Below are 19,590 nucleotides of genomic sequence, written 5' to 3'. Positions count from 1 at the left end.
ATGCAAAACAGGAATTGAAGCAGCCAAAGACAAATTTTTCAACCATGATATTTCGAACATGTTAGCCCACAACACACAAAAATTCTGGAAAGTAATAAACCCCAAACCATCATCATCAGGCTTCATTTCCATGAAGAAAGACAGTGAATTCCTTCCATCATCGGAGGTCGCTACTACATTAAATTATTTCTTCTGTTCTGTTTTTACAAGTGAACTTCCCGTTCCCGCTAACATTGTACTCGGTTCTGTTACCTCCATCATGAGTGATATCGTTATCACCCAAAAGGGCATTGAAGCTGCTATTGATCGTCTTTCTAACAGCTCGGCTCCCGGTCCAGACGGAATTTGTCCAAAACTACTAAAAATGACTAAACCAGTGATATCTCGCATTTTCGCCGCTCTTTTTCAACAATCTATTGATTCGGGATGTGTTCCTAACGAATGGAAAATAGCTAAAATAATTCCAATCTTTAAGTCCGCTGACCCGTCATCTGTCTCAAACTACAGACCTATTTCACTGACCAGTATTCCATGTAAACTTTTAGAACACATTATATCATCAGCAATTATGAAATACCTAACCGATCACAATCTCCTCTTCATTAACCAACACGGGTTCCAACGGGGTCGCTCATGTGAGACGCAGTTATTCGACCTATTCTCTGACCTGCACCGTTTATTATTAACCGTTTATTATTAAAACTTCGTCATTTTAACATAAATAGTAGGATTACGAATTGGATTAGAAATTTTTTAACTAACCGGTACAAATTTGTAACTACTAATGAATTTTCTTCTCCGCGATCACTAGTTAAATCCGGAGTGCCGCAGGGATCTGTATTGGGACCGATTTTATTCCTGCTATACGTAAACGACATCAGCAATAATATTAAATCTACAATAAGACTATTTGCAGATGATTGCGTAATTTATAGACGAATAATTAACTCTTTCGACACTGACATTTTGCAATCTGACCTCGCGAATATTACCGACTGGTGTAAACAGTGGCAAATGGAAATAAATGTTTCAAAAACTAAGGCTATAGCCTTCACTAGATCCAGTAACCCTAGGGTTACCCTTTACGTGATTAACGACATTAGTATTGCACATCATCATCATCAGCCTAGTTACGCCCACTGCAGGGCAAAGGCCTCTCCCATACTTCTCCAACTACCCCGGTCATGTACTAATTGTGGCCATGTTGTCCCTGCAAACGTCTTAATGTCATCCGCCCACCTAACTTTCTGCCGCCCCCTGCTACGCATCCCTTCCCTTGGAATCCAGTCCGTAACCCTTAGTGACCATCGGTTATCTTCCCTCCTCATTACATGCCCGGCCCATGTCCATTTCTTTTTCTTGATTTCAACTAAGATGTCGTTTACCCGCGTTTGTTGCCTCACCCAATCTGCTCTTTTCTTATCCCTTAACGTCACACCCATCATTCTTCTTTCCATAGGTCGTTGCGTCGTCCTCAATTTCAGCAGAACCCTTTTCGTAAGTCTCCAGGTTTCTGCCCCATATGTGAGTACTGGTAACACACAGCTGTTATACACTTTCCTTTTGAGGGATAGTGGCAACCTGCTGTTCATGATTTGAGAATGCCTGCCAAACGCACCCCAGCCCATTCTTATTCTTCTGGTTATTTCAGTCTCATGATCCGGATCCGTGGTCACTACCTGCCCTAAGTAGATGTAGTCCCTTACCCCTTCCAGTGCTTCGCTACCTATCGTAAACTGCTGTTCTCTTCCGAGCCTGTTAAACATTACTTTAGTTTTCTGCAGATTAATTTTCAGACCCACCCTTCTGCTTTGCCTCTCCAGGTCAGTGAGCATGCATTGCAATTGGTCTCCTGAGTTACTAAGCAAGGGAATATCATCAGCGAATCGCAAGTTGCTAAGGTATTCTCCATCAACTTTTATCCCCAATTCTTCCCACTCCAGGCCTCTGAATACCTCCTGTAAACATGCTGTGAATAGCATTGGAGATATCGTATCTCCCTGTCTGACGCCTTTCTTTATAGGGATTTTGTTGCTTTCTTTGTGGAGGACTACGGTGGCTGTGGAGCCGCTATAGATATATTCCAGTATCTTTACATATGGCTCATCTACACCCTGATTCCGTAATGCCTCCATGACTGCTGAGGTTTCGACTGAATCAAACGCTTTCTCGTAATCAATGAAAGCTATATATAACGGTTGGTTACATTCTGCACATTTCTCTATCACTTGATTGATAGTGTGAATATGGTCTATTGTTGAGTAGCCTTTACGGAATCCTGCCTGGTCCTTTGGTTGACAGAAGTCTAAGGTGTTCCTGATTCTATTTGCAATTACCTTAGTAAATACTTTGTAGGCAACGGACAGTAAGCTGATCGGTCTATAATTTTTCAAGTCTTTGGCGTCCCCTTTCTTATGGATTAGGATTATGTTAGCGTTCTTCCAAGATTCCGGTACGCTCGAGGTTATGAGGCATTGCGTATACAGGGTGGCCAGTCTCTCTAGAACAATCTGACCACCATCCTTCAACAAATCTGCTGTTACCTGATCCTCCCCGGCTGCCTTCCCCCTTTGCATAGCTCCTAAGGCTTTCTTTACTTCTTCTGGCGTTACCTGTGGGATTTCGAATTCCTCTAGGCTATTCTCTCTTCCACTATCGTCGTGGGTGCCACTGGTACTGTATAAATCTCTATAGAACTCCTCAGCCACTTGAACTATCTCATCCATATTAGTAACGATATTGCCGGCTTTGTCTCTTAACGCACACATCTGATTCTTGCCTATTCCTAGTTTCTTCTTCACTGTTTCTAGGCTTCCTCCGTTCCTGAGAGCCTGTTCAATTCTATCCATATTATAGTTCCTGATGTCCGCTGTCTTACGCTTGTTGATTAACTTAGAAAGTTCTGCCAGTTCTATTCTAGCTGTAGGGTTAGAGGCTTTCATACATTGGCGTTTCTTGATCAGATCTTTCGTCTCCTGCGATAGCTTACTGGTTTCCTGTCTAACGGAGTTACCACCGACTTCTATTGCGCACTCCTTAATGGTTCCCATGAGATAGTCGTTCATTGCTTCAACACTAAGGTCCTCTTCCTGAGTTAAAGCCGAATACCTGTTCTGTAGCTTGATCCGGAATTCCTCTAGTTTCCCTCTTACCGCTAGTTCATTGATTGGCTTCTTGTGTACCAGTTTCTTCCGTTCCCTCCTCAAGTCTTGGCTAATTCGAGTTCTTACCATCCTATGGTCACTGCAGCGTACCTTGCCGAGTACGTCTACATCTTGTATGATGCCAGGGTTCGCGCAGAGTATGAAGTCGATTTCATTTCTAGTCTCACCATTCGGGCTCCTCCACGTCCACTTTCGACTAACCCGCTTGCGGAAAAAGGTGTTCATTATCCGCATATTATTCTGTTCTGCAAACTCTACTAATAATTCTCCTCTGCTATTCCTAGAGCCTATGCCATATTCCCCCACTGACTTGTCTCCTGCCTGCTTTTTGCCTACCCTGGCATTGAAGTCGCCCATCAGTATAGTGTATTTTGTTTTGACTTTACCCATCGCCGATTCCACGTCTTCATAAAAGCTTTCGACTTCCTGGTCATCATGACTGCATGTAGGGGCATAGACTTGTACCACCTTCAATTTGTACCTCTTATTAAGTTTCACAACAAGACCTGCCACCCTCTCGTTAATGCTATAGAATTCCTGTATGTTACCAGCTATTTCCTTATTAATCAGGAATCCGACTCCTAGTTCTCGCCTCTCCGCTAAGCCCCGGTAACACAGTACATGCCCGCTTTTTAGCACTGTATATGCTTCTTTTGTCCTCCTAACCTCACTGAGCCCTATTATATCCCATTTACTACCCTCTAATTCCTCCAATAATACTGCTAGACTCGCCTCACTAGATAGCGTTCTAACGTTAAACGTTGCCAGGTTCAGATTCCAATGGCGGCCTGTCCGGAGCCAGGTATTCTTAGCACCCTCTGCAGCGTTACAGATCTGACCGCCGCCGTGGTCAGTTGCTTCGCGGCTGCTGGGGACTGAGGGCCGGGGTTTGATTGTTGTATTCATATAGGAGGTTGTGGCCAAGTACTGCACCAGGGTGGCCAATCCTGCTCTGGTGAGAGAGTGCGTTACCGGCTCTGGTCACCGGGATCAGGCCGCACTCCAGGCCTGTTTGTGCAATTTCTCAACACACGTTTTTTTTTTCTTTTTTTTTTGTATTTCCCGGAGGAGAATTGCGCGGCACCGGGATTTGAATCACGGTCCTCTTGCACTGGAGACGGATACTCTACCGTCCCCGCAGGAGTTAAATTAAAAATTGAATTATGGTGTTTTGCGTGACAAAAACCACTTTCTGATTATGCACGCCGTAGTGGAGGACTCCGAAAATTTCGACCACCTGGGGTTCTTTAACGTGCACCTAATTCTAAGTACACGGGTGTTTTCGCATTTCGCCCCCATCGAAATGCGGCCGCCGTGGCCGGGGTCCGATCCCGCGACCTCGTGCTCAGCTGTCTAACACCATGACCACTGAGCAACCACGGCGGGTCCCGCAGGAGTTGTACGCCTCATTTAACCTACAGTGGCACCCTATTTGATCAGTCAAGGTGGACCAATCTGAGCTCGGTTATACCGCATGGATGGCACTCGGCTAGAGAACCTGGTATTTATGACCTGCACATGTGTGGCCACACATAATTGAGGATATATAATTTTTTTTAGGAGGGTTTCCGTACAGTGATAAAAGGAAGGAAAATACCTTTAAAAAAAAGGAACATAACATGTGATTTGAACTCGTGATCCTTCAATGTTGCCCGGAAAGGTAGCTCAGTCGGTTGGTTCGTCAAGCCAGCGGTGACTTTCAAGCGCTATAGCTCCTGCTCCGAGACTCATACTTATGTGGAAAGGGGCTGGTGTTGTCCGCGACAGGAAGGCATAATTTCTTGGAAAAATGGCCGCCAGAGGAGCAGCGTGAACTCGAGCGGCTTCAGAGACTAGGAAAACTGCCTTAAAGTATTTAGAATTGAGGGGTAGTTTCGTTAACAAACTATAACACGTCAATCAGCACTCGAATATAATTATAACCCTAATAATAATTGTAAATATTCATCTCATCTATAGTATCTAAAGCGTGCGCTGTTTCTTGCCTCTGCGTGTAGTAGTTAAGAGAGCCAGTTTAAGGGCGGAGAACAGGGAAGAAAAACAAAGCAAACTTGCAGCGCCGTGGTTTTAAGGCGCAACCGTGGTAGAGAAACGGAAAGGCGATATAAGCATGCGTGGCCATGATACGCACACGACAAACTGCCTTACAATATTTAGGCTTGAGGGGAAGCTTCGTTAACAAACTATAACACGGCAATAAGCACTCGAATACGACGAGAGAAATAATTGAGACGTGGAAAATTCCCTTGAAATAAATCTGGTTTACGAGACCAATGCTTGTATGTATTGAATCTCTTAAAAGATGAGGGGGGAAATATGCGCTCACCGAGAGGGCATCGTCCGCACGAGACCACCACCAGGCTCCTTACGGGGATGTTGAGAGCTTCGCGGCCGGAACGAAACCCCCCCTCTCCGCCGGCCAAGCGTGGAAAACGCGCTTTCCGATCGCTCAAGGTTGCGTAGGAATAGTATAGTTCTAGCGTCTAGGAAAAGTTTTAACAGGTGCGAGGACGGCACGCATAGCGTGGGAAGCTAGCCGCCGGAATAGCTATCTTCGAGAGCTATTCTATATTATATTATATTATACTTCGAGAGCTATGACTGATGCTTTTCTATATATATGTATTCATCTCATCTATGCGATCGCATGCGCGTGCTGTTTCTTTGTCTCTGCGTGTAGTAAAGAGAGTCAGTTTAAGGGCGGAGAAGAGGGAAGGAAAGGAAAGCAAACTTGCAGCGCCGTGGTTTTAAAGCGCAACCGTGGTAGAGAAACGGAAAGGCGATATAAGCATGCGTGGCCATGATACGCACACGACAAACTGCCTTACAATATTTAGAATTGAGGGGTAGTTTCGTTAACAAACTATAACACGGCAATCAGCACTCGAATATAATTATAACCCTAATAATAATTGTAAATATTCATCTCATCTATAGTATCTAAAGCGCGCGCTGTCTCTTGCCTCTGCGTGTAGTAGTTAAGAGAGCCAGTTTAAGGGCGGAGAAGAGGGAAGGAAAAGAAAGCAAACTTGCAGCGCCGTGGTTTTAAGGCGCAACCGTGGTAGAGAAACGGAAAGGCGATATAAGCATGCGTGGCCATGATACGCACACGACAAACTGCCTTACAATATTTAGACTTGAGGGGAAGCTTCGTTCCCTACTAAAAAATCCTATTTGTTTTCAAACGGGTTTCATCAAATAGGGTTATGGAACGGGACCCCGTTTGATCCTGTTCAGTCCTGACCTGTTTAAATCCTGTTTATTCCTGTTTAAACCTGACCCGTTTAAATCCTGTTTAAACCTGACCCGTTTAAATCCTGTTTAATCCTGACCCGTTTAAATCCTGTTCAATCCTGACCTGTTTAATCCCGTCCTATCTAACCCAGACCTGTTTGCCCCTGTTCAGACCTATATTTTACTACATTCATACCAGGTCCTTTCAGAATGGATTGATGTTGCTTAATATAATTTACTCTTTAAACCTATTTTGTACACTTGTGTATTTGCGATCAGCATTGAAGAGAAGTAGATCTGCATTATGTTTGCAACAAGAATGCCACTTTCACATGTAGGTTTGCCTGGTACATTGCTTGATACGAAGATGAACACAATTTTCGGCATAAATTGATTAGCACTACCAACACTGATGTGATACATCATGAACAAGTTTTGTATGACCCACGAGTACGTTCTCTATGTATGACCTACAAGAAAATGCACCCTGAAGAAGACTGTACCTCATTTTCCTATTTACTACAAGTATGCAAATGTAATTCTTGCAAGTTTAGTATATGTTCGATCACTTGTACTCGTCCTTTTTGCTGTAATGGTTTGTTGACAAATCCACAGTAAAGCGTAATTTTGGGGTGAAAAATGTCAGGCAAAGTATTGGCATGTACTTGTAAGTGAAAAAGACAAGTATATTTTACGTAGGTATTTCTGTACACCCACTTGAGCTTTCATTAAGCCTGAAGTCCTCCGGCTTAAGTAAAAGCATGTCATAAATGTCCCAAGCACTGTTTATTGGACCTTCTAACGGTATTTCGATGCATCCAGTCTGCCGAGAGAAGACCGCTGGAGTGGGTTGCTTGGGTGAGAGCGAGCAGGGCACCTGAAAAAGTAAAGCCAATAATTTATCTTGACTCATGCAACAGGTTGGCACATAGGCAAATTTGCCTATGTTCCCACAGATAAGAAAGGTTCAGCATTCCGGTCATAGGAGATAATGAATAAATCTTATTGAAAAATATGTGGTTTCATGCAATGCCTATGTTTCAAGGGAACATGGATTACTGTGGGAGAATAAGCTGTCATAATTAGCAGGCGATTGAAGCAAGTGTTATAGGAAAAAGATGGACACATCGTTTGATTTACAATAATTACTAGTATTGAAGCAACAGAATACAAACAAGAAATACCTTTAAAAACAACACCGACAGGTTGAGATAATAAATTATTCAGAAACTAAACCCTTCTGCCAGCAAAATACCGTAGTGTACTGGCTTTGACATTGCGCTGCTCAGGCAGAGGGCATGGGATTGAATCCCGGCCACAATGGCTGCATTTAGATGGCAGAGAAATGCGAAAACCCCTATGTTAGGTCTATTGGGTACATGTTAAAGGAGACTAGGGATCCCGCCAACTTGAAGTTATAAAAACCGGAGTATATTTCGAGATAAGCAAACTCACAAAAGTAGAAGGCCCTGGCCATGCGAAGACCATATAAAGCCTTTTAAGGTAGGTGCCAGCAGCCGCAAAATTTCTTGTAAAAGCGAAATATAGCAGAAGCGTTATTTTTCCGTAGATCACTTTTGCAAGGTATTTTACAATTTGACACCCGACATGTTGGGCATCTACGGGCAACAGCAATTCTTGCACAGATCATAGCAAACACTGTTGCACCTAGGTATACATAGACACATAGGTATAGGTACAGTCACCGACTGATTTTCCGGACTCCGAAAATTCGAACATGATTACTCGGTCTGCTTCACGGCACCACCATTCTCCCCATGGACCATAATGTATAACAACTTCCGAAAGTTCGGACGCCTTGCAACCTCTTGTCTGATTTTTCGGACACTCCTTGAGCCAACTTGATCGAGAGCACCATGCACCGACTCTGACCGTTGCATGGTTCTACTTGCTGAACGCCATTTTTGTTTTGAACGGAGCCACCTTGCTGCCCCACGAAGTGGTGCTACTGCAAATCCCTGCTCATCATCATCGTTTCTGCCTGGTTTGTAGCTACAGCAGTTCCGGTCTCAGCTTAGTATGCCATGTTAAGACAATCCAGCAGCTGATTTGTTTGTTTCTTCGTGCACGACGCTGCGAGTAGGCCAGGTTTTTTGTTTGTGCAACTGATGTCGGCGTGACGATGTTTGACGAAGCAAGATGGGCCAATTCATTTCACTAATATCTAGAATAGCTACCTGTAAGCACCACCTACCTTTCAACAAGATTTGCAAAGCAAAAAACCTCATCCTGAAAAGTCTGCACATGAAGACATCGGTAGCATCATCAGCGTGGGGCCTCAAGATAATTCGGCAAGCCAGGAAATTACTGACAGCATGAGTGCAAGCATGCCAACAGGAAATCAGTGGCTGAATAATGCACCTTCTACCAAATGGTAGACAGTGCATTTTCGCAAAGCCCTAACTACAGCAGATCATTGTTCAGGAGTTCCCGAATGCACAACTCCATGCCATTTTCACGCCGACTCTAGGGAAGCACCTCTGCACAGTTGCAAGAAAAAAAGCTAGATGCCCCAAGAGAAATGAGCTCACTCAAGCCATCGAAGTTATGTTTACCTTGTCTTCCTACAACTACTCGAAACCTAGGACTGCTGTTTTGCACAAGGGAACAAACGTCAACATTGGTGCCTCGCCCAACACAAGTGGTCTGCGCCGTAGAAGGTGCCATCAGTCAGCCCACAGATGAGGCCCACATCAGTGCTGTCAGTGTGCTGTACAAATTGCAGAAGCACAGCCTACAAGCTTGTCTGCCTTAGTGTGATCGCACCAATGAACGAAAACCAACGAATCAAGTTTGTTTCGTGCCGAGAACAGTTGCCTCATGCTGGATTTTCCTACAATTCTTTCTAAGCACAGATAATGCTTGGTTTGTTGTGTAGGCATGTAAATAATGAAAAGGCCTGCATCACTATCTCTGAAAAAAATCATGTAACAAAGCTTGTACAGTACACAGGTGCAGTGTCTATCACATACCATTTCGTACAGCAGAGGCTACATCGGATAAACCGACCAATGTATAAATGACTGGCAGCGTGACGAAGCAAACTTGATGCGCGGGTCAGTTAGCAGTGGTAGTGCACTGCTCTCGGCGCACATGCACCTATGTTTGAAAGCTGCTTGATCGTGACAAAATATAAAGACAAAAGCGCTGGAGAGATATCTGATGCTTTTCTTATATGTATGACGAGGAACCTAGCACTAGCTCCCCATGCAGAGAATTACTAGACAGTGAGACTGCTTCTTATCATTGTAAAACAAGTGTCACGCTCACCATGTGATGCGTCCTTTTCGTTTCCGTGCGAACAGCATGTATTCAGATCTATTCTCCCCCTTTCACCTTTTGCACAATATCACTGTGCGAGCAATAATACTGAACTGTTAGTAGCAGTCTGTCAGGTTGCCTCCTTTCTTTCCTTGTGAATTGTGTGCTAAATAAGGCTTTTTTTGGTGAAAGAGTGCTAGTTTAACGCATAAACTAGCGCCATGGCACTTTGCAATAAAGGAGTTATAATTCTCTAAAAATATGTCCATGCAGAACAGTGCCAAAAGAACACCTTAAAGAAAGAACATGAGTGTATCTATCATAAAGACCAATCCTTGTCTTTTTTCCTTAACATAATTTTCAATACCGATATTGAAGTACAAGCTCACCATATTATATCACCTTGTCAAGGAAGCAAGGCACAATGGTGCCCAACTGTCGCGGGACCAACTTGGATGTGGAGATCAGCGCAGATCAGCAACATAGCATGGTCTGCTTACACTTCTTCTCCAGGTCCAGCCATACCTATAGCAGCTATAAAACAAGTGAGCTTAGAATCACAAGCGAAACAATATAAAAAGTGACACTAAACAAAGCAACTTTCGTTAAGCATAAATAGGATCAAAATGCTGACATTATGCCCATAAGTAACTTCACTTTGAGCAACAAAGCATCCAATTTAAGAAAGATTATATGTATGAGCTATCTATGTGAGAAAGATTAATCGAACGCCCTCTATTTGCCATACTCCTCCCCTTATGCATGGATGTCTCACTGACTGAGTGAGCTGGGCTGATCCCAGGTATAGTGTAATTAAAGGTTGTCACTTGGTGGGCCAATCCCGACACCATTGCATGACTTGTACAATAATTTTAATGTGTATTGTAATGCTGGCCATCCTGCAGGCACTGCAACATTATAGCACCCATAAGTCTAATGGTATTACCTGATAAGGTTAACTAATAAGTGTCCCCAGAAGCATAACTCGGCATGTATACTCGGAGGCCATTATTATTAGAGAAGCAACAGCAGAGGTGAAGCTTTATCCTGTGCCATATGCAAAATGGCCGAGCACGCCCAGCTTTTTGGTTACATTCTCACTTGTGACCACTGCAGCAGGCTGACTGACATGCGTAACCAGCAGTTTGTAGGACCACATTTTCATAACCTGCAATTTTTTTTACATCTGAAGAGATCAGCCTTAAGCTCCATGATGCGCTGCACTCGAGAAGCATTATAAACTGGCAACATTTAAATGCTATGCTGCATGGTTTGTTGCATGCTTTAGGAATTTACTTATTTATTATACACATAGCTCATAGGCTCCAGTTGGAGTATTGCATGAGGTGGCAAGAAAACATCATCATCAGCCTGGTTACGCCCACTGCAGGGCAAAGGCCTCTACCATACTTCTCCAACAAGACCGGTCATGTACTAATTGTCACCATGCCGTCCCTGCAAACTTTTTAAGCTCATCCGCCCACCTAACTTTCTGCCGCCCCCTGCTACGCTTCCCTTCCCTTGGAATCCAGTCCGTAACCCTTAATGACCATCGGTTATCTTCCCTCCTCATTACATGTCCTGCCCATGCCCATTTCTTTTTCTTGATTTCAACTAAGATGTCATTAACTCGCGTTTGTTCCCTCACCCAATCTGCTCTTTTCTTATCCCTTAATGTTACACCTATCATTCTTCTCTCCATAGCTCGTTGCGTCGTCCTCAATTTGAGTAGAACCCTTTTCGTAAGCCTCCAGGTTTCTGCCCCGTAGAAACCTGGAGGCTTACAAATTCTGAACTAACAAGGAGAACATTCAACAAAACAAGTCAGACCAAAGAAGAAAAAATAACATACTCTCATAATGGGACTACGTATCTGGCAGCTAGCTTATAAAAAAGACAATTAGGAATGTTTTACTACTGGTAGCGCTTTAGGGGCAGGAATGTAGAATTCCAAGCTTCATACACTTTTAAGCCACCTTTCGTGGCTTTTTGTTTTGAAGTTCTATTCTCTGTACTATTATAGAAATGAATACCCCCCTCCAAAATAAAACGAAGAAAAACATGTAATGCACAGTAATGTAACACAATAATGTAATGCACAACAGTGAATACTTAGAAAAATGTAATTAAGAACATGGAGTCTATGTGGGCACATATGTTAGAACTCTACATGAAAGCATAATAATAAAGGTGGGCGAAGCATTTATGCTTTTGTCGGGCAACCTGCAGCAAGACATACAGGTAAAAGGATATGCATGCCTCACAACACAGTCCCTAAAAATATCTGTCACAATACAGTGAGTAGGTATATCATGCATATCTACAATAGCCCCTAATTATATTTAACTCAGAGGGGGCTACCTATGTAACTTGATCAAACTGCAGGTGGGCCAAATTCTAAATATACGATTCAAGTAGACAGAAAATGGACGTTATGAAAATGTATCTACAGCAAAAGTGTTGCACATTATTGTTGTACATTATGTCATACCTGCCAACCTGTGAACATAATATTTTGTAAAAATGCTGCAGACACTAAATTCTTTGTTGGGGACATAGCACACATTATTTTAAAGCTTGCTCTCAGCACCCCCATTGTTGCATACACACACACATTATTAATAAAGGGAAAATCACACATCTACCCGCTCGTAGCAATTGCTACAAAAGAAACCCGTACGGATTCCTCGAAAGGAAAGCCTCACATATGAAAAAAAGAAATCGTCCAGGTCTGGGAGTCAAACCCGGGACCACCGCCTTTCCGGGACAGCCGCTTTACAATCTAAGATAACCAGGCGGCTAGCAGATGGCCGGGCGAAGTCGAATTTGTCGACAACATGAAGCAAAGGCAAGGGTCTGACGTAATAGTTCTGCGGAAACGCGCAAGGTGTAGAGAAGTAATTAATAAAGGGGAAAAAAATATTACGTCAAACCCTTGCCTTTGCTTCGTGTTGTCAACTAATTCGACTTCGCCCTGGCATCTGCTAGCCACCTGGTTATCTCAGATGGTAGAGTGGCTGCCTCGGAAAGGCGGTAGTCCCGGGTTCGAGTCCCGGACCAGGACGAATTTTTCTTCAACTGTGCGGCTTTCCTTTTGAGGAACACATACGGGTTTCATTTGTAGCAAATGGTGCGAGCGGGTGGACGTCTGATTTTCCCTTTATTAATTACTTCTCTCCACCTCGTGTGTTTGCGCAGAACTATTACGTCACACACACATTATCAACCATTATTTAACTTGTCGTGCAGCACAAAAAGCAGCAGCGAGCTTGAAACCAGTAACTGACAACATTGTTTTTTTTAGATTACAGAGCTTTACGCTGCTTCAGGAATTTATCTGACCAAACTTCCCAAAAGCAAGTGCCCCTCTGATGTTCTCGTTAGAGATATTGCATTGCTAATAATAAAGCAGTACAAGTACCATTGCAATTAATTTTTTACATGCATTTTAACAATGTCATGCCGTCAATCGCTCAACAGCTTTAAAACATCTTAAACAACACAACTTCGTTGTCTTTCTAAAGTGACATTCATAAAATTGTAAAATGAGCCCACATTTGTAAACCCACGAAAAATTCAGGAGAGTTTCCAAACATGGATGATACTAACAAAATCTGCAGCTCGTGTAAGTGGCAGCAACTGCTTTGCACACACCTTGTCACAGCATGCACATCAGGTACTTTTCCGTGCTGTTGAGGCTGCAGAAGTGCCGCAGGTGCATATGTGGAGGTGCCTCTGGTTCACAAAATCTTGCCATCCCTAAACAATAATAAATGCTCAATTTATTGTAATCCCTGCTGAAACTGTAAACTTGTGATATAAAAAGATCACGTCATATTTTGATAAAAGTCTCATACAACCAGTTACATGAAGCTGCAACTGGTTGTGCAAATATCTGATTGTAACATCACAGGCGGTTAAATAACACGCAAATCGAACTGTAGCAAACATGAATCTACTATGAAAAGGTTCACACAAACGTACAGCTGTATAACGTGAAATGTGAATTGTACTATCAAAAAATTCCGTAGGACATGAAAAGCGTTCCAAAACCTAATTTGTTTATGCGGCGCAACAAAGCACTGCTCCCAAAGGACGATGCGCTCAAAATTACAACAGACCACCTCTATTTCTGGAGAGACAATACAGAAAAGAGAAAGATTTTTCCATTAAAAAGAAGCATTGCTTATGTAATTTCGGCTTCTCTGCAAGATCCGAACCCTTTACAAGTACACGAAAACACACAGGACACTAATACACGTCATCTGACGACACTCTATAAACAGAAGAATTTCCATACAAGCTAAAAATCTGGCCATGCGTCAACGAAGTAATCGGGTGCTATCTCGCGCAGCTGTTAGCTGTGAAGACCGACACATAGACGTACTACTTCTAGAAATGCCTATACCATTTCTCAATGAAAAATTATGTACACAAACAGTAACTTTCTTTCCTTGAATTTTTGTGCCCATTTAGATCAAAGAACCACCCGCGCTAGCGTGCTTCATAGGTGAAAGTAAATAAACCACAGATAGAGCTGTTGGTAACATGAATACGTTTTAGGGCAATTTCCATGGAACTTTTTGCTAAATGTGCACTGCGACATGAAGAACAACCATTTGAAAAGCACATTTATAATTCTTGCTGCTTTACAAATCCGGATTCGGTTGTTGTACGGATCTTGCGATACGTACAACAACGCACACTTCACGAACCATAGACAGGAAGAATGCGCGCAAGCGCCGGACTTACCTTTCTCGGCGTACTCGGAAAACGCTCCTTTTAGTGTCACAGGTGCCGCGGAATCGACTGCACCAACGGTCCTTCCGGCGCACACACTGTTGAATTGCGGATCAACTACAGGACGTAAGAGCACAACTTTCACCAAATTCTTCCGTACAGTGCGATACGATGCGACAGTGCCAGAGGATGAGATCCTTTTCATGAGCCCGGAACAAAGGAAGCGCGAAGGGTCATATCTTCGGCATCGGCGCACCACACGAAGGATACTGCGGGCTACATTACGCGGTCCAAGGGGTTTTGTGATTCTCAATGCATACAAGATGCACCACAATTTTTCTCGGCACAGCGTACACACGATTAAACAACTACATCGGACGGCGTCAATCCACAGCAAGCACTCACATGTAGCGACAAACTGAAGACGGCAAAATAATATCACCTGTAACTTTACCGGCGCTACCTGTGGTGCCATCTGTAGGCCGCCACCGAAAGCGACCGCGCTTTCGGTGATCTCATGGATGGTGACGGCGTTGTATATCGATGTTATGCGAGTCGTACAGCGTCTTGTACGACGTGTTTCAGCAACGTTGCTTTTAATAGAGAGGACAGCAATCTGCGTATACGCCGTATAGACGTCCACTTGAAAAACACAACAGGAAATTTTCAGTCTGTCGTATTTTGGGACGTCGTGACTGTCGTTCTGTTCTCTGTAGTGTGACGTCCTGTAGTCGAAAATTCTGTAGTTCCTGATAAATATTTGATTAAAAATTGACAGAGACCAATTTAAGGATATGTAAAATTATTAATACAAAAAAAAATAAAAAAAATAAAAGTAGACAAAAAACACGCATCCGCTGGGAATCGAACTTCGGATCTACCGGTCCCGAGACAAGCATCTTACCACTGCACCACGCCGAACGTTGTTGCTATTGAATTGTTTAAGCTATGTCAAGAGTGTAAATCGCTGTCTGGGTTGCTGTTTACATTTACATTTTAAAAGCCAAGATGCGCTTTCACTTCACCGCGTCAACTGCCGCATCTCTAGATGAGCAAAAGTGTTGTTACCATCGACAGGTACATCGTGGAGTGCTAGACCATCGATTTTGCTGTATCGATATCCATATTTGATAAGAAATTCAGAAGTAGACAACGGTGACCGGGGACACTGAGGGCTGTTACTGCTAATTCCGACAGTTGTCTCTTGCTCTTTACACTTTTGAGCTCGCATATAATTCGTGTTCAATGCTATATAGCTACATAAACACTCGTGGGTGAGTCTTCATCCCGACAGAATACTGGCTTCTCACGGCAGCGCTGTACCAGATTAATGAGACCCGAGCGAGACAGCTTTTCACGCAACTTTGTGGAACAATCCAAAACTTCTTTTCCGCTTCGCATAAGCTTGTGCAATATTTCTGGGAATTAACTAATGTCTCAGTGTAACCGCACATGTAAGTCCACAGGCTTGTGGGCCCCATCTTACCAAATAAAACAAAGCGGATACGCAGCCATTCCCGCAGATGGTATGATTTTGATCAGCGGCCGATTTTGAGGAGGCCGGTAGGGCGTTGCGGGGGGGGCTGGTGCCGCGTCGTCACGGCACAATTATAACAATTGGCCACGTCGACTTTAATACTGGTGTCGGTGCTATCAGTATTGCCGGCTTCAGAGAAGCACGATTGAATACCGCGCAAGAGAAAAGTACAGTGTACACCACCGATGCGAAGCTGACATGTTAATATAAAGGGCCGCGACCGAAGGTGCTTCTGTTGCGACTTCAGAACTCTTGGCCGTCGCGACCGAATGTTTCTGTTGCGACGTCATAATTGCTGTCGTAACGTCAGTAATGTCTGTCGCAACTACAGAAATGTTAGGAACATCTGTCGTACAACAGAAATTTCTGTGTTTGCAGCAGGAATTCCTGTTGTCTTTTTCAACTGGGCAGGACCGGGAATCGGATTGAAATTCGCAGCTAGCATATCGCAGTTTGGTGTGTGAATGTTCCGAGGTGGTCACGCAATTTCAGTAGAGCTTGATAATGGCCCCAATTCAGCACTAGGGGCTAAATTGTCAGGATGTCGAACAATAAAAAAGTTCCTCCCCAGTTCTATTCAAGCATTAAACTGGTATGCATGATGCCATCCAGTATGGTTGCCACAAAGCTTTAGATTAAACCAGCTTTTGTGACAAACAGGCGACCCTATATGGTGCCACTGCGTCCAGTATAAGCCAGTTTAGTTGCAAACAGGGCCCCTGTTAAGACCCATTTCTGCGTGAACTGGTCATGCCTATACCTGCTTGCATGCCAAACGGGACCCCGTTCAGACCGGTTCGTGTGTAAACTGGTCCAGTTTATACCTGTTTGCATGCCAAACGGGACCCCGTTCAGACCGGTTCGTGTGTAAACTGGTCCAGTTTATACCTGTTTGCATGCCAAACGGGACCCCGTTCAAACCTGTTCATGTGTAAACTGGTCCTGTTTATACCTGTTTGTTGCTAAACAGGTCCCTGTTAGAACCAGTTTAAACCTGTATAACCCAGTTTGAATTTAAATAGGATTTTCCAATAGGGTTAACAAACTATAACACGGCAATGAGCACTCGAATACGACGAGAGAAATAATTGAGACGTGGAAAATTTCCCTTGAAATAAATCTGGTTTGCGAGACCAATGCTTGTATGTATTGAATCTCTTAAAAGATGAGGGGGGAAATATGCGCTCACCGAGAGGGCATCGTCCACACGAGACCACCACCAGACTCCTTACGGGTATGTGGAGAGCTTCGCGGCCGGAACGAAGCCCCCCCTCTCCGCCGGCCAGGCGTGGAAAACGCGCTTTCCGAATGCTCAAGGTTGCGTAGGAATAGTATAGTTCTAGCGTCTAGGAAAAGTTTTAACAGGTGCGAGGACGGCACGCATAGCGTGGGAAGCTAGCCGCCGGAATAGCTATCTTCGAGAGCTATTCTATATTATATTATATTATACTTCGAGAGCTATGACTGATGCTTTTCTATATATATGTATTCATCTCATCTATGCGATCGCATGCGCGTGCTGTTTCTTTGTCTCTGCGTGTAGTAGTTAAGAGAGTCAGTTTAAGGTCGGAGAAGAGGGAAGGAAAGGAAAGCAAACTTGCAGCGCCGTGGTTTTAAAGCGCAACCGTGGTAGAGAAACGGAAAGGCGATATAAGCATGCATGGCCATGATACGCACACGACAAACTGCCTTACAATATTTAGAATTGAGGGGTAGTTTCGTTAACAAACTATAACACGGCAATCTGCACTCGAATATAATTATAACCCTAATAATAATTGTAAATATTCATCTCATCTATAGTATCTAAAGCGCGCGCTGTTTCTTGCCTCTGCGTGTAGTAGTTAAGAGAGCCAGTTTAAGGGCGGAGAAGAGGGAAGGAAAAGAAAGCAAACTTGCAGCGCCGTGGTTTTAAGGCGCAACCGTGGTAGAGAAACGGAAAGGCGATATAAGCATGCGTGGCCATGATACGCACACAACAAACTGCTTTACAATATTTAGACTTGAGGGGAAGCTTCGTTAACAAACTATAACACGGCAATGAGCACTCGAATACGACGAGAGAAATAATTGAGACGTGGAAAATTCCCTTGAAATAAATCTGGTTTGCGAGACCAATGCTTGTATGTATTGAATCTCTTAAAAGATGAGGGGGGAAATATGCGCTCACCGAGAGGGCATCGTCCGCACGAGACCACCACCAGGCTCCTTACGGGGATGTGGAGAGCTTCGCGGCCGGAACGAAGCCCCCGTCTCCGCCGGCCAGGCGTGGAAAACGCGCTTTCCGATCGCTCAAGGTTGCGTAGGAATAGTATAGTTCTAGCGTCTAGGAAAAGTTTTAACAGGTGCGGGGACGGCACGCATAGCGTGGGAAGCTAGCCGCCGGAATAGCTATCTTCGAGAGCTATTCTATATTATATTATACTTCGAGAGCTATGACTGATGCTTTTCTATATATATGTATTCATCTCATCTATGCGATCGCATGCGCGTGCTGTTTCTTTGTCTCTGCGTGTAGTAGTTAAGAGAGTCAGTTTAAGGGCGGAGAAGAGGGAAGGAAAGGAAAGCAAACTTGCAGCGCCGTGGTTTTAAAGCGCAACCGTGGTAGAGAAACGGAAAGGCGATATAAGCATGCGTGGCCATGATACGCACACGACAAACTGCCTTACAATATTTAGAATTGAGGGGTAGTTTCGTTAACAAACTATAACACGGCAATGAGCACTCGAATATAATTATAACCCTATTAATAATTGTAAATATTCATCTCATCTATAGTATCTAAAGCGCGCGCTGTTTCTTGCCTCTGCGTGTAGTAGTTAAGAGAGCCAGTTTAAGGGCGGAGAAGAGGGAAGGAAAAGAAAGCAAACTTGCAGCGCCGTGGTTTTAAGGCGCAACCGTGGTAGAGAAACGGAAAGGCGATATAAGCATGCGTGGTCATGATACGCACACGACAAACTGCCTTACAATATAGTTACGTCCAAGCGCGTCAAAGGGACGCGGGGATCAAGAAGAGCGGAGAAGAGGAGAACGAAGTCTGTGCAGCGGCCATTCCTGTTCTTCGTAGCCTGCCGTTCCTGCCCTCGCACGCCTAAATAAACCCCTTTTCCCCGTGCTTGTAACAAATTGGTGGACGGTGCGGGGTAAACCTCGTAATCACGGAGCCTACGCTGCTACAACTTCGCCGAAGCCGTCGACTTGCCGGACTTCCGCCACCCTCACCTGCCATGCCTGAATACGCCTGCCAGATTCCCGAAGGATCTGACGCGGCTTCAAGGCCAACACCTGGTGTTCCGTGGCAATACTACCGGGTGCCACTCACTTTCGGAGGAAAAGCCGGAGAAGATGTCGACGAGTGGCTCACGAACTACCGAAGGGTGAGCCGGTCTAACGGTTGGAACTCGACCGCACAGTTGTCCAATGTTGTGTTTTCCCTTACCGACACAGCGCTCGTCTGGTATGAGAATCACGAAGACACGCTCACTTCGTGGGAGCTTTTCGTCGAGGAGCTCAGAGCGTGTTTTGGAGACTCTAGCGCAAAAAAGAAACGCGCTGAACAGACGCTTTCGCAAAGAGCTCAGATTCCCGGCGAGACCTGTACAACTTATATCGAAGAAGTGCTGAAATTGTGTA

At 44.2% G+C, this 19,590-nt stretch overlaps 1 long non-coding RNA gene across 1 annotated transcript; it reads right to left on the bottom strand.

Moving 5' to 3' along the window:
- Nucleotides 1–7,165: 7,165 nt before the first annotated feature.
- On the bottom strand, nt 7,166–14,832 carry LOC142584732 (uncharacterized). Its single transcript, XR_012828920.1, has 4 exons — nt 14,433–14,832; nt 13,335–13,439; nt 10,070–10,214; nt 7,166–7,275 (listed from the first exon to the last, which is right to left on the bottom strand). It is a non-coding gene; the product is annotated as an uncharacterized LOC142584732 (long non-coding RNA).
- Nucleotides 14,833–19,590: the final 4,758 nt, after the last annotated feature.

The sequence above is a fragment of the Dermacentor variabilis genome, chromosome 6 (assembly GCF_050947875.1).
Source record: "Dermacentor variabilis isolate Ectoservices chromosome 6, ASM5094787v1, whole genome shotgun sequence".
Classification (NCBI taxonomy): Eukaryota; Metazoa; Arthropoda; class Arachnida; order Ixodida; family Ixodidae; genus Dermacentor; species Dermacentor variabilis.
The sequence above is the reverse complement of the archived record's forward strand: the minus strand, read 5'-3'. Positions and strand labels throughout refer to the sequence as shown.